The 23,714-nt window shown below is 38.2% G+C and overlaps 1 pseudogene; it reads right to left on the bottom strand.

Moving 5' to 3' along the window:
- Positions 1-18,718: 18,718 nt before the first annotated feature.
- Positions 18,719-21,739, bottom strand: LOC149171242 (kinesin-like protein KIN-14L pseudogene; annotated as a pseudogene).
- Between the last annotated feature and the right edge of the window lie 1,975 nt (positions 21,740-23,714).

Genomic DNA, 23,714 nt, shown 5'->3' with positions numbered 1-23,714 from the left:
AATTGTTCATTTATGTAATGTAAAGGAGGTTGCCCCCTCAAAGAGGCTGAATTCTAAGGCGTTGATCTATCTTTTCTATCTTTTCTTGAGCTGATTTCATAACATTTGGTATCAGAGCTTTGGATTCTAGGGTTTCGCTACTCCAAAAGGTCATCGTGGTATTTTCGCTATAACTTTTTTAGTGTGACGTTTCAGAAGCTAAAAGGAAAACCCATTTCAGAAGAAACCGCATTGAATCTCGGATCCAAATTTCAGAGCTTGTCGCGCTATATTTGCGGAGATGTAGTCTGAGGAAGTTGGTCTTTTTGCAGACTCCTGAATTACATTCCAAACAGGTGACCTAGGGAAAATCGTCATAACTTTCTCTCTGAGCATCGGATTGAAATTTTGTAAGAAGGTACAGAAAGAGGACAGACTGTAGTTTCTTTTATATATTTTTCAATGACAGAGGTCGAAATAGTGACACATGGCACTTCATACAAGTTCACTCTTCTGGAAAGGTCTATAATCATGCCATCTTGGGAAATTGTGCATAACTCTTTCTTGGAGAATCCAATTTGGATCAGACTGGTGGCATTGGAAAGAGGACACAGAGGGCTACTACAGGTCACAATTTTAGAACTTAAAAATTTGAAAGTATAGAGTTACAATCGTTTCAAGATCGAGCTCCTAAAATAAAGAAAAAGCAAGATGAGGAAGTTTGATGGCAAGGATCCGGTAAATTGGATACTTCAGATGGAGCAATATTTTGATCTACATGGTGTACCACTGTTACAAAAGGTATGTATTGGATCTTCATATTTAGAACTGGATCAATTTTATGGTATGAAGGGCTTTGTTCTCATAAACAACTTGTTACGTGGTCAATTTTCACGGAGGAAATGATAGCACATTATGAGGATAGAATGAGCAACACCTTCTTTAGAGCAACACCACAACAATTGGAAAGAGTAAAAGGGCTTTGTGACATAGTGGAAAGAAAAATTATGGAAACCAGGAAGCATACCCCTCACAACTATAAAGATGGAAGTGTTGTTTCTTCTAGCCTTCCACAACCTACAAGGGTTACACCACAACAATTGGAAGAAAAAAGAGAAAAAGGGCTTTGTTACAATTGCGATAGCAAATGCACTAAAGGTCATAAGTGCTCTGAGAAGAAATTATTTTACATAGAATATGAAGAGGAGGAAGAAAATGATCAAGAAACATCAAAAGAAGAGGATATACTCCAGGACCCCACCCCAGAGAAAGAAGAAAGGAATCAAACCATATCTTGTAAAGCATTGGTAAGAATTATCACTCCTCAAACTCTCAAGATAGAAGGACATATCAAGAAGAAAAGGGTGCAAGAAGTGAAAGATCACATCGAGAAAGAAAAAATGAATCCAACCATATCTTGTAATTCATTGGTTGAAATTACCACTCCTCAAACTATCAAGATGGAAGGACATATCATGAAGAAAAATGTTCAAGAAGTGAAAGATCACATCGAGCATCAAGAAATGAATTCGACCATATCTTGTAAAGGATTAGAAGAAATTACCACTCCTTAAACTCTAGAGATGGAAGGACATATCAAGAAAGAGGTTCAAGCAGTGAAAGATCACATCGAGCATCAACAAAAAGTTCTCCAACTTTTGAAGGATATGGCCACTTCAGTGCAAAATCAAACGAAACAACAGGTAGATCAAAATCATAGTGAAAAATGTTTTGATGTAGGTGATTGGGTATTTTTACTGCTACATTTCAAGAAAGCTATTTATGAGAAGGAAATGTTGGCAATACTACATGCACTTAAAAAATGGTGACCTTACCGAATGGGAAGACTCTTCAAGGATGAGGATGTGGAAGCATTGTTTTGTGCTATTTCTATTATCCAACCAGATTGGATAAATGAAGCAAGGGTTGAATGGAAGAAGGATGAAGACGTATGGCCACTTATTCAAAATTTGCAAAAGATCCCAATTCAAATAATATTGCCAAAAATTGAAAAGGAAGGAAAAATCATATTGGAACCTGGAGCAGTTAGAGAAACAAGAACTCAACAGCTATGAAATCGATCAATTTCAGAGTATCTTATCAAGTGGGAGAACTTACTCACTGAAGATTCCACATGGTAGGGCAAGAATTTTATACAGAAGCATCAAGAACTACTCAAGCGTTGAGGACAATGCTTTTTGAAGGAGAGGGGCATGTTAGGCCCCTATACTACTAGTGTAACTCCTTATTGTTAATAGTACAACCCACTTATTATATCGATGTACACCCATGTAGTGCCCATATTGTTACTATTGTGCCCCATAGAAGCACACTATTGTTATTATTGTGCCCTTAAATTATTATTGTTATGTCAGCTCTAATTATGTTATGACCCCTTAGACTCCTATATATAGAAAGGAGATATTTTCATTTGTATCATCCAAGAATTGTTCATTTATGTAATGTAAAGGAGGTTGCCCCCTCGAAGAGGCTGAATTATAAGGTGTTGATCTATCTTTTCTATCTTTTCTTGAGCCAATTTCATAACAGTTTTTCATTGATTTCTTTTGCGTAATAAAAACACCATTGGTTTCATATCCATTTATACCCTTGACTTAAAGGAACAATCATTAAAAATCAAGTGCTTAGTAAAATAGACTAGAAGTTTTGTATTGTCATCAGAATAAACCAATAAGTTTAGGTTTATTAGGGCCTTGGATTAGGCGAAAGGAGAGTTAACTTTCCAAGGCCACTCTAAATTGTAAAACATAGAAGTTTGATTAAAGAGTGAAATCCAATAGTGCTAGGGAGGCCGGGAAAGCTCCATGACTGGGAGTAAAGCACAAGGGTTAGTGAAGATAAGGATGAGAGATACCCCCTCTCTTACTTGTTAGATCCTACCTCACGACTATTCTGCTCGGCTTCTAATATGAGTTGGTGACCATAGTTTCCTATCATAGGATACACACAAGTGGCTGCGAAGGGGAATCCCATGGAACCTGAGGTTGACATTGTATCACTTTCAGCAGTACTTCTACAGGTCACCCTTGTGAAGCTTGGGGGCTTGCACTGCCAAAGTTTGTTATCTAGAGGTCAACATAACTCCCTCTGATACCTTCGCTAGTAGGCTTGGGGCGTAATTATCCCAGTTTACTTTTGGAAGAACCTTATTATTGACTTTCTTGTATTTTGGTGTCCGGTCCTAATCACCTAGAGCGGAAATACTTGGAAGTTGTTTGATTGCTGATATCTTTAGGGACATTTTAGTGAGTGTTTTGTGCTCCTAGTTAGCCTAGCTTTTTAATTTTCTTGAGTCTTTAAGTAGATTTTGTAAAATAATTCGAAGTGGCTGACCAACCATCTCGACGGTCTTGGAGACTTCATGGGATTTCACCTATGAGTCTAGAGCCTTCTCCTACAAGGCGTAGGAGAAATTCTACCAATGGTTTCAAACCAGTGTTAGCAAGCACATCAGAGATTGATCCTCTGCTTGGGGGAATTAGTTCACAAGATATACTTGGTACTAGTACAGAGTTAGAGAGGAACACACTAGTTCTTTCTCGAGTATTCTTCAAGTCGGAAGATAGTATTGAAGTAGAAGAGCTTTCAGAGTCGGTTACGACTCCGAATTCTCCTCTCCCTCTTGATCATCTAGACATTTTGTTATATGTCAGAACTCCAACTCACAGGCCTTCAAGCCCAAGTCCACATACATCTATCCCTTCAATGGCCACTGCTGGAAGCATGGCATCCACGATGATTGTTGCGAGCATGAAGACTCCCATATTTATACAAGGGGGAGGAACTATTTCCATCCCTTCTAACACTCCCAGAACATCTATATTTGGGTCTACTTCCATTACGTCGAAGAGTGGAAGTTCTCAAGCTATTGCATCCAGTTTTGGAATTTTCCCTTTTGGAATGTCCTCTCAAGGTATTTCTTCAGTTCCTTTGAATATACCATCAACCGCCTCTACATCCATAATGAGTGGATTGGATTCTTTTTAGGTTTTCCCATTTGGAAGTGGTCATATACCGCATTCCAATCCTATAGTAGGGTCAATGCCTTTTCCTTTTACAAGTCAAGGTAGTAACCCCTTTCAGAGTTGGACAAACCCTGCGGTTAGTGGGATAGGAGCTGGGAATCAATTTTTCGGCCAATAAGGGAATGTGTTGCATTCTTCGGTTAATTCATTTCAAAGTCTTTCACCCTTTGTTAACTCATGGAACCCTTATCATGGGTTTTCATCTCCTTTCAATAATTCGCTGGGGGGTAACTTCATTGGCTACATAGGATTTTCGACAAGAGTTGCTCAAACTCTGAATTTTGCTGGACCACAAGGTTCACCCTTTGATTCAGTAGGATTTATGAGTTACTTTAGGCAACTTCGTGCCTTTAAAAATCTAGGTCATTCTTTTCAGACCTTCAAGAACCCCACCCATTCTGGATGGAATTCCCAATGACATCCTTTTCTGGCCACGCTTAATTTGCCAGACTTGACTAAATTGACGATGATCCAATTAGGTACAATCCAGCTTGGTCTCCAGTCCCAACTAAGCTTCCATCAGATATTCCAAAATTCGCCATGACTTGTTTATATAGAGTTTCCAGGGGGAACCTATACTTCTTTCACTAATATATGATAATATTTTCTTGAAACATTTTCAGTTGCCTATCCACTATGAAGCCAAAACTAAGCTTCTTGCCAACTTTCATCAAGACACGACAACTCACATTTCAGATCATATCCAGGAATAGAGACGGATAAAAAGACTTATCAAAGCTTAAATTCCACTAGATTTTCATCTTAAATGGTTTATCAAATCATTACAACCCAAGAACTCGAAGGATGTTTCTCTTTTTGGTGTTTATTCGAAAGAGCAGGATATTTTTCGAGCCCAACAATTAGAACTGATATATTCTCGTCTAGGACTCTTCAGAAAATCCTACCTGATGCTCCTATATCCAAGGTTGATTTAGCCAAATCGATGCCAAGCCCTCACACCAATGGTATAGCGAGATCAATTGACGCAAATACAGTGAACCTTTTGAACCAATTGCAGCAGTTGTCTCTACAAATTACTTCTTCTAACTAGGCAACACTGTTTACACCTTTTCCTTCCCAACCTACCTCCATAAATGTCATCCAGACCTCTAACCCCAAAGGAAATCAACCATCCAATGGGAAGAAGAAGGGACAAGGTAAGAAGAAGGATCAAGAAGGGAAGGGTAATGCGAACAAACCGATAAAATGATGCCAGTGAGGGTAGAAAAGAGTCTAAGAAAAAGGTTAAATTTCCATGCACGTTATGCAATGGAGATCATTTGACCCACCTCTACCCTAAGATTGAAGACTCTCAGTGCTTGTAAGTGTAGCAAGGGTCCTCTAGCTCCCAAGCTATCATGGCTAACCCTTTTCCCCAAGGGCAAAAATTACTTGCTAGCGTGAACGCAAATGCTGGTACCTCCGTAGGGGGCAACCATGAAGGGGAAAATTCCTCAAATGTTTATATGATGAACTCTCATGTCAACGTTGCCACACAAGCATGCGATTATGGTGAAACAAAAACATTTAAGGCCAAATCTATTCCCGAAACCACAGACCTGCTTCATATTGAGTGACCCTCTATTGAGTCTATACCTCGGATACTGAAAGGTTCTGCCAAGTGCTCGACTATTAGCCCTAATTCTAGGGCAGCCCAAAACTATTTGATTGTAGAAGATCTGGCTCAAAGTCCTTGTGCTATGGAGATACTCCAATCATGTCCTTCTCAGAGAAGTGCTTTGCTTTCAGCGATTGGGGTAGTGGATCCAAAAAATTCTATGCTCACTTTTGATATGCTGAACCTCAAAAAGAGACTTCCTCACCATATGGATTTCCAGATAAAGTCCACTTATTTAAAAACCAATATTATTCAGACATTTATGGATGAGGGAGCTCCCACATGTGTAATGTCTATGTCATGTTGGAAGGCCATTGGATCACCTTCAATTGTTCCTTCACCAACTCTCTTAACGACATTTAATGGACATTCTCATAGGCCACATGGAATTATCCTAGCCTTTCCTATATGTGTTGGAGGAAAGATTGTTAATATTGAGGTAGAAATCATTGATTCCAACCTCGATTACAAGCTCCTATTAGGAAGGAATTGTATTCATGAGATGGATGCCATAGTTTCATATTTATTCCTCATCCTCTCTTTTCCTAATGAGGGGAGAATTGTTAAAATTGATCAGTTAGATTATTCTCCAGGTGACTCTCGTGCAACTTCGGATTCTACTATTCCATTGGTGGATAATCCCCGTCAACCTATAGAGAATTTAGGAGTTGGGATGTACTCTTCCTTGATGGGTATATTTGACCTTCCCCCTCCTACAACTAGAATCAATGTAATTTCATCCTCCAAGGGGCCTTCATGGAAAGAGTTCTTTCAAACTCATTATTTTTCAGACCCTTGGACCTTACCTTCATCTACGACCACATTAGATGGAGGGCAGGTTGGTGGAATGGCATTTCCCATGTCTACAGCAGAACTTAGCTATCAATCTATCGTTAACTCTATAGATGATCATCCCACTCCCTTTTCAAAGGAGGAGTTAGATGGTGATGTGGCTCTAGCTTGGACCCTTGACTCTACTTCTGCTTTGGATTGCTTAGATATAGTTTTACCATCTAAGCAAGCAATTTTAGAAGCAATGATGGGTGTAGATCGACTGTGCGAAGATTTATATCATCATTCATATTTTATTCCTCCATTGCATGAAGTCGAATCTAGGTTCTCCAATATGCCTACTAGCGATGTTTTTACAGTTTCAAACCCTTTCGCTCGAGCAAAATCATTTTCCAAAGGTAATATGTTGGTTATCTCAAGAAATGTACCTATAAACATCTCTAGGAACAAGCTGGCAGAGCCCCAAAATGGGATCTACCTTAAGAAATATGTTGCTTAGGTTTTGGTAGAGTAATTGCTTGTTTGTATACATTATATTTTTGTACATATTTGTTAGGCATTTTGTGATATCGACATTTTTTTATTTTCTTTGGTAGGTGTTTATGGATGACTTGATATGTTTCGGATTTGCCGATGGTGGTAGTCAACACACTTGGAATCTTGCTTCCGCAGCTTGGGTGATTTATTATCCATCTGGCCAGTTGATGGTGTTGAGGGGAGTATGTACTGGTCTTGCTTCAAATAAAATTGTTGAATATACTATCATTATTAATTTACTATCAAAAGAAATTTCATATGGGATTGATTCATTGGTAGTATATCTTGACTCACAACTGTTAGTGTCACAATTAAATAACATTTATTGGGTTCGTGATCCTTATTTATATTGCCAATTTTTTAGAGTGAGAGTGTTGCAAAGATCATTTGTTTATATTACATATGTTCACATTCCATGATATGAGAATTCATTAGCAGACTCTATTGCTAAACAAGCATTAGATTAAAATATCAATCATTCATAAAATTAAACAAACATAAAAAAATTGGATCTGTATATATATCATAAAACTTCGTATGTATAGATAAAGTTCGCAAAAAATAATATACAAAATTGGGATGAAATGCCCATAATCATGTCCAGTCTGTCTATCAACCCAGCTCAGGATAAGTGGCTAAAAAGTTAACTACTGCATTGGCCACACGCCGAAGTATGCGGACCCAGTTCCGTGGTACCCCTACCACATGGCACTACATCTCCTCAGGTAAATCCTCTATGGCTATCACCGGTACCTGGTGAGTCAATCTCACCAAGTTTCTCTAAATTTCATATACAACTCTCTCTGTCTTAATTGTTGCCTCTTTAGCACCTCTTACGCAATGCCTATGCTTTGGGCATCCATTTGGCCTCACTGGACCCACATCTCAAACATTGTGATTTTGTCAGTATTTTGTCCCATCAAAAATATTTCTAAATTCATTTCATATTTAAAGAAGAAAAAAAATCTTAAAAATTTGCAAAAACTAAAAAAGTGTTACCTATGTCTCCCCATGTTGCGTTTGGTCGCAACAACAAGTGTAGATCTCCTCAGAAATACATACCAGCATACGAATAGTCATTGACTGCAATGATCTGTTGGTCCCACCGGGCGAAAATATCATCATCAAAAGTCATCCTAGGCACGTCCCCACCTCCAAGGTGTTTCATCAAGTCAGCCCATCTACCCATTTAAGGATCTCGTGGGTTGCTGATGGAGACAGATACTTTGGGACATAGCCCAGGTACCTTCTTGGAGAACAAGGAGCATAAGATATTCCCATATCCAGAGTTCTTTGTCTAACCCTTCTAAATAGAGGTCAATTGGCTCTTCATGTTGGTCAGAAGAGGTGTGCACCAGTAAAAAAACATGGTAAGGCATTCCACTGCCAGACTCATGGATACTTGTGAATCCTGATGCATTGAATCTGATCCATTCACCCTCACAATGGTAAATAGTAAAATCCTTAGAGATAAACTATGCATGTGTTTGATTGGAATCTATCTTCCAATCTTTTCTAGGTGCCCAAGACAGTATATATCTACATAGTCTTCTACCAAAAGACTACTTCTTGTCCTTCCAATCAAATGCGCAACCTCCCCTCTTTCGAATGACCTGTAATAAAATAGATGTATTCCACCTCAATCCGTAGAGGCATCTGATCTATCAAGAAGGCGTCATCCTCTACACTCCAGTAGTGGATCAAAAATTCGATCGGGGGTGTGTTGGCTTTCATGTTTGACATTTGAAGAATTTCAATAAGCCACACCCTCTCAATGCATCAAGTGCATTTTGGTCATTCATTACCTCATTGTCAATTGTGGGATGCTCTATCTCTCTCCATGTGATGGTCATCCTGAACAAATTTGAGTTTCAACCATTAGATTTTGTGTTTAAACTTCAACTCGCGTACACGCGGGTTCCCTTTACACATTGTTGCATGTAGGGTCGTCGTATATGCGGGTTGATCACATCCAACCCACATGTACACAGAGTTGGATTTTTTGGCATGAATTCCCACAGTCAAATCTTATTGAAAACTTCTAAAAACTATCACAAAACATTGCAAGTATGATTTGAGGGTTATCTAATAATTTTGATGCGATTTGAACAGTCCAATTCTTCAGAGGCAAGTTTGCTCATTTTTTGATCCAAAACTCTTTTCTCCAAATATAAATAAAATAAATTTGAGTCCAAAAGTCATTATATAGCTTTGAAATTGCAAAATTTTTTCTCAATACTTGACTTTTCATCTCATGAATTTTTTGACTTGTGGGCTTGGATTGTCAAGAATGGGTTATTGTTTTAGGATATTTTGGAAACTTCTTCAAGATATTATTTTGGTCCCATGACCGCTAAGCCATCATGCCAGGTATCTCTCACTCATTGGCATCTAGGTTAGGGAAAACCATTTTTCCATTGCATCTTGCATTCTAGCCTCCGTTCAGTGGTACATTAGCCATAGGGTTGACCCCATTATGTCTTGCTAAACAAACCATGTTCACTCGTTGATTTTTAAAATCATGATGTGATGGTAGAGCCATCCTTTACATGGACATCTTAGTTAGAACCTCACTAACATTGGTTGCCAATGCTGTTATACTGAGTAGGCTCGGGAGTTATCTTTAGTTTCGCCATGACTTGTGCATTGAAGACACATTCTCCTTGCTTCTACACTTATTTCTGGCCTTATACCCTAGAGGATCTTTTGTGTTGAGTTGTACTGCTGCATTGCGTTCTGACTATTTTCACCTTTTGGCCTTGAGTCAACTTCACTTGGACTCGTGTTTAAGCCACGTATTTGACTATGTCTTCTACAAAATCAATCATGCAATCACTTAGCTTCTGCAACTTGACAGAACCTTTGGCCTGTGGAAGGAACATCCCTTTGGGTGTCCTTGACCAATTTCATCTCTTTGCATTACGCATAGGATTGTTCCCATCCTAGGAACTAGATCATTTGTTTCTCTGACACTTGTTCTTTCCACTGTACTATAGCATTCTTTTATTCCTTTTCTAGCTTAAAGAAAAACACACAAAAATTATATATTCCAAAAAGAGCAGGAACCGTACAAAATTTCCATATATTGTTGGCATCTAGAGTCAGTCATGTTTCCCTTGAACAAAGAACTCAAAAAAAAGTATGTCCTCCATTTTGGGTGAGATTTAGTTTGACTTAGGTACGCCTTAACCTTGTTATTGAGTTAGTTCTCCTCAGATTGGTTACCTCTTCCAATCATATAGATAGTTCTCTTGTGCCTCCTCCATGAAGAACTTATACAGAGCTATCATATGTTGCCATATAGTCATCATTGGGTAACGCTTTTGCTCAAGGGAAGTAAGTCTGAGTTGGCCTCTCTGCAGTGTCTCTTGACCTATTTTTTAGTCACTCGTCCTTGGTTGTTAGTGTCATGTTTGTCATCACATCAGTTATATTGGTCCTTTTCTCATGCCAGCTTGAGAAGGTCTCCATTGACTTCTTTCTAGCGGGTCTTGTCCTTATCGACGACAACATATTTCTCTGAGGGCAGGCATAGAGCCACACCTTGGCCCTATTTTCATTATTGATAGGTCACCTTTTTATTAGCATCGATCAATATCGTGGGTCTTTGACTAAGTGGCTTCCCTTATGTTTGACATCATCTTTAATTATCACATGCTGGGATTTGCTCAGTACCTTGGTTTCCATTTCACCCTATTGGTGGATTCCTCGCCTCTGTGTCAGCTTTCATTATTGGTTGGTTCAAATGGTTTCTATCGTGTGCTAGCTACATCTTGTGTATGTCAAAAACGTGCTTTGGTTAGGTTACTACATCTTTTTCATTTGATTCCTTCCACATTATTGGCCTATGGGTTACATTCATGCTAGATTGATGAAGGGTCCTTAATGCCTTCCTTCTAGCAGATCTTTTCCTATCGACTATGGCTCATTTCTCTGGGACAAAGATCTAGAGTCGATTTGATATTACCTTGGGGTTTGCAGTCATTAGTGGCAAATTCCTTCACTATCGATAGTGGGAAACCATCATTGTCCCCTGATTGATAGATTCTTCCAAGTGTTCGACTTCAGCTCATTCATTTTCACTTGTTAGATTGTACTGGGTACCTTGACTCTCATTATCATTATCGATTAGTAGTCTCACATTTGTTAATGGTATACATAAATGACTGGTAATCAAATGATTTCTCACGTGGTTGACCTTAGATCATTTATTCCCATTGTGTAGAAATGTACCATGGATGTTGGCGAAGACCTCAGGTTGCATCAACATGTTTTGGTTCACTTGTTAGTTCCTCCTGTTACTGCTAGTTGACACCATCCACTGTATATGTTGTAGTTCTTCATAGCGACATCTTATATGCTGGCATCTGAGTTGCGTTGTAGTATAATTTTATTCCATCATGTTCATTTGATACTATTGGGATCATTTTTTCGACATCAGTGATCAGCTTCATCTTTCAGCTTCATTGATCATCTTCTTATATGTGATATTCAGACATGTACTTTTTCGATCATGATCAGATGATCCATTATGTACTTTCAATTCTTTATACTTGTATACATAGTGATCCGCTTGTGCTTGATATGCAGACATGCTTTAATTTCTCTGAGCATGGGTATGCCTGCCTCAAACAACAATTTATTTCTGATCTCTTTTTGAGGGCTTGGCAAGCTGAATTCTCGTGAAGTCCTTCTCAGTCTCAATAGGATTCTTTCCATATGCTTAATACATTTCGGCCATCATGTATCTCTTCTGACCTCATATATTAGGGGGCATCTATTATAGCACCATTTACCACCCTTGGTATTTTTTATGCTTGGTTTATGGCCTAGGGAAACTCCTACTTCCAGACTTGGTCCAAATATTTTAAAAACAATGTTTTATTCCCTGTACGCTACTTTTCCTTGAGATAAAAGTGTTTACACATGGATTAGTCAATACCCAACCCACGTATATGTGTTAAAACACTTAAAAAAATTAAATTTCCTTAATTATGGGTGGGCTTCATGATTTTTACCTGTTGATTCCCTCCTATTGCCCATGGCCCAGCTGTTTCCCAACTAAAAAACTAATTGGGAGAATTATAAATAGACTTCTATGGGAAGGCGTTAAGGAGGAGAAGAGATAGAGTTATTATACTGAGATTGTCTCTGACTGAGTCTGAAGTATCCCTATGCTTCAAGCACTTTGCCAAGTTTTAGGAAACTCTTGTTTCCTTGATTGTTGATATTCTCCCACTTGCTTGAGATATAATGGTATTGGTTATGGAAGGAGGCTATTGAAGACTTGGACTAGACAAATCTGGAGGATGGCTCCACTTGGAGCTGGAAGAAGAAGACTCAAGTGAATTCTCTCCTTGTTATTTATAGCTTTCTACAATAAAAAGAAGTGCTTTCTTATTTCTGAGATTAACTGTGTTTATGCGTCAAATATTGTTGTAATTCATATATGAATATTATTTTGATGTATAAATAATCATTTTATTATATGATATAAAGTTATTTTCATTAAAATTCTTCATCTATATACTGTTATGTATATTCAAATTGAATACTTTTCAGTTTTGGAGAAAATCAGGAGTTGCAGAGGGTTTGAACCCTGCAGGATCTACCTGAACAAAGGACATCTAGGTATGGTGGCTCTCACATAGTTTGTTTATTTAAGTATTTTTCCTGAGTTGTATGAGTGTTTCTTACTGTATTTTTCTCCTGCTCTGTTGGGGTTCCAACCCAAAGCCCTAGGGTACTTATTCCCATAACAATGGTACATCTATTTTCACACTTAATCAAATTAATATCCTACTTTCATGAATCATTTATCTATTTTCAACTTGATTAAAAATGAGGAACTCAATCTTCAACACAACTATGGAAAAAAATGTCAAGTCTAATCCTACTTGTTGTCTTATGTTTGTCTTGTAGCGGCTACAACCACCCTCCAAAATTTTTCCATAGCTTCAGTTTGGAGGCTTCCTTCCAACCTTTCACAACAGCATGTCTTCTTCATCAAGTACACAAGCTTCAGTGATTTTCATGCAGAATGACAGCCTGTACATTAGAGCTTGTTGCATTCCCCTCATAGGTTGTTCCTTCGGACTTGGTCGAGTTGTAGGTTGAGTAGATCCCTCAAGAAATTATGCAATTCTGGAGGGAAACCAACCTTCCCTCCAGAAATTACGCAATTTTGTCTAGTAGCCTACTGGGCTCCAAAATTGTGCAATTATTCTAGTCACGCTTCATCGAAAAAATTGTGCAATTCTTCCAGTCAAGCTTCAGCCAGAAAACTGTGCAATTCCTCCTAGCAGGGCTGCTTAGCCTAGGAATTGCACAATCCTAGTCAAAAATCAACTGCTCTGCCCAAAAATTGCATAAATCTCCTGAGCAGCCAACCCAGCTCCCTTCCAAAAGTAGGCATTATCTCCCAGCAATTGAGCAACCTCTTGCATGTGTAGTTGAGTTGATTGGTTCCCTCTGAGACTGAGAAAAAACGATTTGCATGCATGGTCTACTTCTCCCAAAGCAACATGAAAAGGCATCCCTTGATTTAGGGATCTACTTTTAGCAGCTAGAGGTTGCATGTAAAGATCATTTTGGAAACCTCCCACCAAGTGTTGCTCTTCCTAGATTTGTGGCATGCGCATCACATCCTTGATTTTATTAAAACTCATGAACCAGATGCTGCAAAGCACATTCCTCACATCAACCTTGTAGCTCTGACATCCCACATCGCATGTACGAGTCGTCAAAATATTCTTCTCATCTGTTTTGGGGTAAGACCACCTCTCATGTCTTGTGTTGCGTTTCTGGCGGTTTTTGTGTTTCACTTCGTATGAATGTTGTCTGCTTGAGCTCAGTGAGCGCTTGATGTCATTTTGATGCATACTAGCTTGTACTAGAACCGTATCAATTTTCATTAACATCTCACTGTTGTCACATGCATGAAACTATTTTTCATGAACGGTCATCGATTCATTGACTCGCCTCACCCACATGCATGTTGTTCCATTTTTTGAATCTATCATTCACCATTTGCATCTATGATCATTCACTTATGCTTACACTTAGTATCGCCGTGAATTCACATTCACATTCGCTTTCAGTTGCCCATCGATAGGTCTGGGCAACCTTGGCCTAGAGTATGCCTCACCAAGATAACATTCTGCAATTTTGAAAGGGAAGGCTCTCTCTTTCTCTTAGGAAATGCATATTTCTGCCTAGTTACTATCCTCTAGTTTTTCATTATGCAATTCATAGGGACAATGACTCTGGCCCAGAAAATAGTGCAATGCAGTCATTGAGCTTGTAACCATTATTATCTATGATTGTGCATTGCACAATTCCAACAGTCAGTAGCCAGACTAGACTATACATTGTGCAGTTCCAGCAGCCAGTTAGCATCCTGACAGCTTGGACTGTGCCTTGCACAATATTGGTAGTTAGTCTCTCGACCTCCCGATGAAAATTGCATAACCTTCATGATCAGTCACACAAATATGTTGCAAGTTAGTTCTCAAGTTCATTTTGGTTTTCGAATGAAAATTTCTTACCATGAGTGTTTCCATGTCTCCAGGTATCACATGTCTTCATCAGCCTCTCAGCAACACACGTACAATGGTTTCCAGGAGAGCAGAGTTGAAGACACTGTTCATAGCACAATTAGGGATGAAATCGATCAAGTGTCTATGAGCTTGCCTACCCACGAAGACATCAAGTTGTTCATATACAAGGAAATCAAGATAAGACAATAACAACATCACAACAAGCAACACCATTAATAGCAGCTGAAGACAACATACCAGATGCAATGAACACAAGAGGAAGGTTGTTGAAAACATAGAGGAAAAACAAAGTTGTAAGCTCAAGCAGATGTGGTAAACGAAACTTTGGAGACTCTGGCTATGCAGTGATGGTGTGACATGAATATCACATAAAGGTAGAGAACAATTGAGAGGAGTTGCATGTGCTCAAGAAGCAACTCAAGGAAGAACAGGAGCTGCACATACGAGAGAATGAGTTGCAAGAGGAACATATACAACAAGGGGCACAACATGCACAAACGGATGAAACTATGCCCGTACAAGTTATAGATTCATCCTAGTAGGTGACATGGAGCAGACATGGTGAGTGGTGTTGTTGATCGCATGCAAGGGAATTCAACAGCATGCATATCATTGTGTGCACACATGCAATCTAACCCATTTGGCACACTCACCTAGGCAAAGACAAGAAGCAAGTCCAAATGGAGCTGAAGATGTAGTTGACAATTGATGCACATGACCACTAGCACACATTGGAAGATCATCATGGACATTATGCATTAGTGTGTTTCTGGGTCGGTCACATCCAGGAAGAACATGCACATGCTAGTAGATGAGCTTGATGGAGGAGCCATACCAATGCACCCAGATGCAATGGATGCAAGAGTTCACTTCCACAAGATGGCACCGTGGAGTGCATGCACACCATCACAGACGACCAATATTGGCATCATTTCACCACCTTCACCATCACAAGCATGTCAAAGAGTTGGTCTCACTACAACGGATCGAGTGTCAATGATGTCTTGCATGGCCTGCTCAAGCCATTTTCTCACATGGGCACATGTGCATTGCAATGTAACGTGTTCTCAAGTGGAAGTTCAAGTGTCGATAGCCGAATGTAACAGTGATACAGTATATGAAGACTCATGAGGGCAGATGAACTATCACAAAGGGGAATGTCAAGGGTCACCCCACCCTTTGGTATAAATAGAACCTCATAACTCATTGTAAAGGATTTTGGTTAGCTAAGCTTCCGATAAGACTATCTTGGAGACAGCTTGGACAGTATTGTAATGAGCCTTGGCTTCTCCACTATGCAGATCTAGTACATCTCTTTGGAGAAGCATGTGGAGAAACTTGGTGGATTTTTGTTCTTGCTTAAATGTTACAAAATCCTTCATTAAACTTGAAGGTGCAAAAACTATATACATACTGTTTGGTAGACTATTCTGTAGATAATAAAAACAAGACAAAGCAAAATAAAAACAACGAAACCATTGTTTGGATTGATCCTGTCAATCAATCCTAGGAAACTGCCTCCTCATCTATATATGGCTTGTGATATATATGGAAGAAGTCACCATTCTTGTATTCCTGTATTATCCATTGTCCTCTGCTCAGCTGTGCGGCTTCTTTGGAAATAAGGTCAATGACTTCATTCCTTTCCCATGTTTCCTTGCAACATCTCATGCAATTGCTAGTTTATTTCTTGGTGTGCAGGGCCCTGGGTGCAATTTTCAGTTGTCGTGCAGAGAAGGGTTGGAATTTGGATTAATCTTTACCCATTATACATATTTTTTTTACGTTTTAGGTTTTTATGTTTCCCTTCAAGAAACGTTATGTTTAAAACCTTTCCCTTCAAGAGTGATGTTTTGATAATTAATTAACCCTTCACTAATAAAGGTTTCATTAAAAACACATATCTATCATAATAAAAAAAAAATTGACTTTAACACATAAATGACTTATTGAATTCTCAATTTTGGTTTCAAATTGTATGGAACACTCACAATAAAATATCCATAACTCTAAAACCAAATGTCCTTCACTCATACATGCCATAGAATTTGTATATATGAGATATTACTAAGGAGATCTTATGGGATGTAAATATGACCAATAAAGTAAAACTATAAGATGGACTATCCTTTGCATCCTCTCCACTATCATAATCACATTGAATCAATGTGGGGCTCCACTGTCGAGAGTTTGTAGTCAAGTACAATGCATTAAAATTGTTTTAGTATTTCATAAGTGGCAGTAGATATTGTTCTTCATAAGCCATATCTTTCAAAGTTTTTAAGCGAAATGTTGAGACACTCTATATCTGGTGCAGATTGTAGTCGAAGCAACATTGTCACTGTTCCACAAGTGGCATTTTGACATAGGATAACTTTCATAAGTGAGTGGTGAGTCAGTGATATTGTGACAGGCCTCTGGCCCAAAAAATCCAATAAAGGCGGTTGGCCAATACACTTAGGGAGAGCTAGTTGCAACAAGCAATATTGTTGTCGAAATTTATTGTGACAAGGAAGAGGTTTTATTCTTTCAGCCACGCAGGTTTGATGATGCACTAACACACTCATGGATTGTTTGTTTGTTTCATTCAAGTGGGAATTTTAACGATGTTTGCACAAGAGATAGATGCATATTCATTGCATTTCAAGGAAACTATTTAGACTTGGATTCTAATCCAACTTACCCTAATCAAATGAACGAATTCTGAGTTATTGAATGATATTCCTTCTAAGGAGCATGAACTACATATGTTTTCTTCCCATTGTCCCTAGGAATTCAATCATATTAAGATCAACCATCATAAATGTTTATTACCTAAATAAAATAATTAGTTAACTTATTTACCAATATTATTTATATAAATATATACTTAACCAAATATGTCTTTTCATCTTTTAATTTAAATAAAATCAATTTATAATAATACTCTTATATGAAGGATTATGGAATAAGAGAGGACAAAAGTTTATTGTTTAATTATTTAATTAGTTTATATGTTTTTTAAGAAAAAATGTATGCAAATTATATATACTTATATATCATTATTTATAGAGATATTTATTTATATATCATCTATAACCAAAATTATTAAAATTATTAAAGAAATAAATTAATTAAGATCCTAATAAATAAAAATAAGGGAAATTTTATTATTCTTTTATGAAAAATAAATATATGAATAATATGAATAAAATAAGGTAATGAGTAGCAAGTAAGAAAGGAAAAACAATAATTCAAATAGAAAAGAGAAATTAGGTGAATTCAAATGATCCAAAAGATGAGGGAATAAAGCTAGAAAGGAAAACTAAGCAGAATGAAAAAGGAAAGAGGAAAGGGGAGGGATCCAACAACTGCTAATCTTGGGCATGGATGTAATAGCTGCCAATCTTCCAATCATCATCCCTGTTGAGATTGCTCTATCTCCTTTCAATTTCTTTTTAGCTTTATAGTATGTCTTAAAATTGATTTTGTTTGGTTAAGATTTTGATTTCATGGAATGTAAGGAAATAGGTTAATAGCCCAAGACTCAAGAGACATTTGGTAAGAGTGAAAGCCAAACTCAGACCACTAGTAGGGCAATTCCAGGGTGTGGTTTTTCTTGAATAATCATGATGAGTCATCCTGCATTAATGTGAGTTCCAAAACTGAATTGTAATCATTTTCCCCTATATATTAAAAAAAAAAAAAAAAAATAGAAAAAAAATATTAAAATATTATAGAAAGCAATTTACTAAATATATTTCAAGTATACTTTTAACTAAAACATCATAAAAAATACTAATTTAAAAAAAAATTACTTATTTTAATGGTTTAAGACTAAAAAAATTTAAACATACTAAATTGATTTATACATTAAAAAAAAAGTAATTCAATCCAAATAAATCTATATTTTCTTTAAAAGATATTATACAGGAGATCCTATATTATAAAGATAAAATTACACTGCAAACAAACTGTTTGGATTTCAGAATTAAGTGTTGTATGAGCACATTGTTCGAATTTTGACATTGTAACCCGCAGGCAGGGATTCGAAATTAAAGTTTATTTGTTGATAAGGTCAAAAATACGTTCTGCCCCGTTCCAAAGACTTCATGCCCACGGTAATTTAAAAAATTTCAACGTATTTTACGGGCAAAATGGCCTCTGACGGTCAAAATGACCGTCAAATTCCAACCCTGGTGCAGAGTTTATCTCTTTTTGAAGGTTATTACATCAGGTTTTCCCACCTTCATCGCCTGCTGATCAGGTGGTGTCTTGCAAGTTCGCCCTGCATGCCCGTTTGGAGAAGCTGTTATCTTCGATCCCACGGGTGCTTTTCCCTCAAGTGAATTTCGCCTAGGGTGACCACTTCCTGAATTGTTGACCACTGTAAGTGGCTGCTGCCTGTTTGAGATGGGTTGGCTCTGTCCACCACTAGATAATCTTCGCTCACCGCTACAGACAGGGGGTGATAATTCAACTTGAATTGTAGATCTTTTTTCACCATTGATTAGTTTTCCAAAGGACTGTAGTGACTTTTTAATCTGAGAAGTCTTTTTCGATGAGAATGGAGCCACAGTATCAGTTCCTGTATTTGTTTCACCGTCTGTACCACCACTTTGTAGCCCTGATAAATTTCTACGGTCATTTCCCAGACTGCTCCGACGGTTGCCATTTTGTTTGCCTATCGGTGTCTCATTAAGCTTGGTTCACTCCCCTGAATCTACCAACTTGTCATCTTGGGTACCCATCCCAAAATTATAAATACCATATTGTACCTCAACTTTGCTTATTCCAGGCGCTTCAAGGCTCCATCTACGACTTCGCACTGGCGTTTGGAGTTTGTGTTTGTCAATAAGTAGAGATTCTCTCACATTCTGTAACTGTGCTACTTCTGCTTCTTTCCTCGCCAACGCCTTCTTCAAACTGTCTACCTGCTCTCTAAGCTCACGAACTTCTCCACTTTCTTTATTCAAACGTGCAACACCAAGTTCAACAGAGGACACCCGTTCAGCGAATTTAAGGGTGCTTATTGTCTCTCCATATGAATCCGGTTCAGGACTTACGTGCACAAACATCAGAGTCTTTGCCTTGCCCCCTAATGAATCCTGAAGCAATTGAGTAAATTTGCTATTTCGATATGGCACATGAGACTTCCTCTGTGCCAATGCTGCAATAACGTCTCCTAGAGATGAAAGGGACTTGTTTATGTATTGTGCCTCCTTCAAACGATCTCCAGTTACTTCAGATTTATCTACCCTCTCACTTCCAGCAAGATCTACCAAATTAAGGCAGCTATGAAGGTTACACCCAGAAACACGATGCACAGTCAACACACTGTGAGAACGACTGCTGCGGTCATTTAGTGCAGTGTAGCTAACAGCGCGATTCTTTTGGCCAAAATTCATGAAGTCCAAAACATCAGAAGTTGCTTTAACAGGCACAAGTATAGCATCCTGTACATTAAATCCCTTATGACCATTATTTCGAATATCTAATTTCTTGCTTGAGGTCAGTGCTCCGAGAAGATCCCTCACTTGTTCGTTGTATACCTCTATCATTTGGACGGAGACTTCATACACCATTAAATCTTTCCTCTTTTGAGACAACTCGAAGAGGTCACTGAGTGCTCTATAGTTGACTCCCATCTCCTTTTCAGAAGCACCTGTTGGACCGCTCATGGTGTGGGTTTTCCCAGATCCTGTTTGACCATATGCAAAAATGCAGACATTGTAACCATCCATTACAGATCGGATCAATGGCTGTGTATCCGTGTAAATTTCCTCTTGTGTAGAAGATGGCCCAAAAACCTTATTAAAATTGAATATCCTCTGTACATCTTTGCCCATTTTGGATGTATTGACCAGGAGGGATCCATCCTCTCCAATCAATTCCACTGCACTGTGGGCTTCATATTGACCTCCAAAATGGGGTCGGATGCTGCAGTATACCCTTATGCTTCCTTTGAGTTCTTGAAGGCTATTATAAAGGATCTTGTTTTCTTCCAAAACTCTGTGATATCCACTAGCGGCATTACAAATTCCTGCGACCTGGTTACCAAGCAATTCAAAATGCTTTCGCCACTCTGCCTGAAACCCTTGTACATCTTCCCGTGCTCTGAGTAATAAGTCTCTTATGTCCTTGACTTCTTTTCTTTGTGCTTCCAAACGCATCTGATGTTCCTGACTTATATGCAAAGGTTTTGGATCCTGACTTTGAAAAGGTGAACAGTCACCATTTTTCTGGTGTGGAGAATCCAAAAGGAGTTGATTGTCTTGATCCTGGCTTTTCTGAATCAGGGGAAATTTGTATTGTTTATTTTCTGCAAAAATTGCAATGATAAGATTTATGAATGCTTGCATCGAGCCCGGTGCAGCAGTTTGTATGGCTTCAACAAGGTTCTGATCAACATTTTCCTTGTCATTTGTCATTTCTACAGCAAACCGCTTTAACCAAGCTCCCATTGTGTCTTTAGATTGGAAGATGTCACCGAGTCGTTTTTCTCCGTCATCCATGTTTATAATTGATAGGTCTGGCAGAGTTTCAGTGTCCCTTACGGGCACACAAGGAGTTGAGCGTTGAAGGAAATTTCCTGTTCTTCGTGGAATCACGGGGGACCTCAAAGGGCCTGCATATTTCCAATAGCCGTTTCCTCCACACTGTTTCCATTCATAATAAGATTTCAGCGCCAGTATACAGTCAACAATCTTTGTCGTAGAACCCGGCCGTAAGCTTTCCTGCTCTAAGTGAGTAGCTTCAAAAGTAGGCAACTTCATCTCTTCAGCAGCTACGAGAAAATTCCTAACATTCTCAAAATATTGATAAGCAGATAAAGGCCGTCCTTCAGGAGGAAGTGATGAAACATGATTTGCAACGACCTTAGACACTGCTCCTGGCTGAACCTTGTTGATAAGATTACATAATATGATCCCATTTCTCAAGCAAAGACGAAACTCCTCCTCAGATGGCTCGCATGGAATATCTAGAGAACCAACCATGCTCTTTATCCATGCTGTAGCTTGAAACCTCCTATTAGCAGCTTCCTCTGCTCTCAGTGAAGCCAAACGACCTTGTGATCCACTACTTTCTGCGCTAGAAACCTGTAAATCCGTGGCACTCCTGAACATATCGTTGGAAAATGCCTCGTGCTGAGGAGGAGGATAGGGAGAAGTGCTGGAAAGCAATGGGGGAGGGACCCTGCTGGGAGTAGAATCTGGTTCCAGAGACATTTTTTCCTCTTATTCGACAAATCTCAATAGAAAACTGAAAAACCGCAACCGGAGAGGCTTGGCCCTGAATGCGAACTCAATCAGTGCGGTTCAGCAAGTGGGTATGTACCATTTACTACAGATACAACAACTGATCAATCAATCCAATTCAACAAGGCCTTGAACTCTCTTTCTCGAGAATAAATTCAAAATACTCGATGCTTTAGGTAACTTGTTTTCATTCTCGAAGAAGATTGTTTTCGAAATGGGTGCGAAAGGAGAGCTTATATGAGAATTTTAATGGGGATTTCCTTAGTATTAGTATAGAAGACTGAACAAGTCCAATCCCAACGGTCAAGTCGAATGTTGAGCTCTCAAACACATCCGAAGCCGACGAGAAGCCCAACTATCTTAGTCGCATAAACACATCATAACTTCCCGTGGACCTACCCTGGCACCGATAATGCAATCTTTTACAAGTGTGTAATGTTAATTTATTTAGCTTTAAAGAATAAGAAAGGAGTTGAATTGACCATAGATTTTTATATCTCTCAAACTGAATTTTCAACTTTCATCCACACACATTCTTATTTTATTGAGATCACAAAGGAAATGGAAACATGCTATTGAAAATAAATTTTCTAATACTTTCTTAATTCTTTTTATCAGATTTTCTAATATTTTGTCCCCGGGATGGGAGCCCTTCAATAAATCTTGAATAAGAAAGACGATCTCCCAAAACAATTAGATAATCTTTCTGATTTTCTTTGTCTAATATATCTGTAGGTGAGGGATACCCACGACATTGTTGAACCATAGTAGACCCCAGAGAGATACAACTTCCGCTTTGGTATTAGGACCACTTCCGCAACTCCAATGCACCCTGTATGTCAAACAAACTATTAATTCATCAAACAACTATATATCAAACTATTATCTTTTGTGAATTACTTATAGGAAACTAGATTATCAATTGAATAATTAGTCTTTTGTCCAAAAATAAATATTGAGGATACAAAAGCTATTATTATAGAGAGTGTTTATGTGAGTACATATATATGCAAAAAAAGAGAACATGCTAGAAAAACCAAAATGACAAAGATATTGTAGTGAGAAATATGTCGTGTGGGAGTGCCAACCATGATTGGGAGCTATTGTCTTGCTTGGAAATTCAAGGTAATAAAATCTAGAGCGAGAAATTGCAATCAAAACTTGGAAATTAAGGTGAGAGGAAGCACGTGCTTGATAACCAAAGGGAGGTTGTTCAAGTTCCAAAAGATTTGCACCACGGATTTTGTGAGACTATCACTATGATTCCTCATTGAACCAAGAACAAGGAAAATTTTAGGGGGAAAATTTCACTAATTGGCTAGTTTTTGGACATTTTTTTTGAAAAAGGTATTCACCCATTTGGTTAAAAAAGTTCATATATATATATATATATATATATATATATATATATATATATATATATATATATATATGCGCCAAAAATTTACCAATTTTAATAGTAAATTACATGTTTTTTATTGAATATTCACCTACATTCTATATGTATGACTTTTCAAACTAGAATAGTCACCTATAATACTATAAATAGGCATAATATTTGAATCCTTAAAAAATACCTTGACCAAAAGAGCCAATTGTGGAAGATTTCATTTCCCTTGTGCAACGAGAGGAAACCCATGTTGTGAGTAGGGGATTTATGATATCCCAGTGGCCCCTCTCCCTGTTGAGATAGATGTCTAGCACAAGAAAAGAACTATAGAGGACCAAAATGACTCAAACCTCACTCAAATAAGGAACCACCAAAAATTCATACAACATAGGTTAAAATTCAATACAAAGGATGTCCAAATCAAGAGGACTTGTACAGTCCCCAGTAGCAAAAATTGAAACAACAATCCTCCATGCTAACAGATGATAGAGGAGGGTGGGGAGTGACTTCACCACTCCTGTAGAATTAGGAAACCAAAGCAGAGGAGTAACGATG

This window comes from Pinus tabuliformis, chromosome 4_2 (genome assembly GCF_031772625.1).
Source record: "Pinus tabuliformis cultivar Carrire ecotype Pingquan chromosome 4_2, CPIR1, whole genome shotgun sequence".
NCBI classification, from domain to species: domain Eukaryota; kingdom Viridiplantae; phylum Streptophyta; class Pinopsida; order Pinales; family Pinaceae; genus Pinus; species Pinus tabuliformis.
The sequence above is the reverse complement of the archived record's forward strand: the minus strand, read 5'-3'. Positions and strand labels throughout refer to the sequence as shown.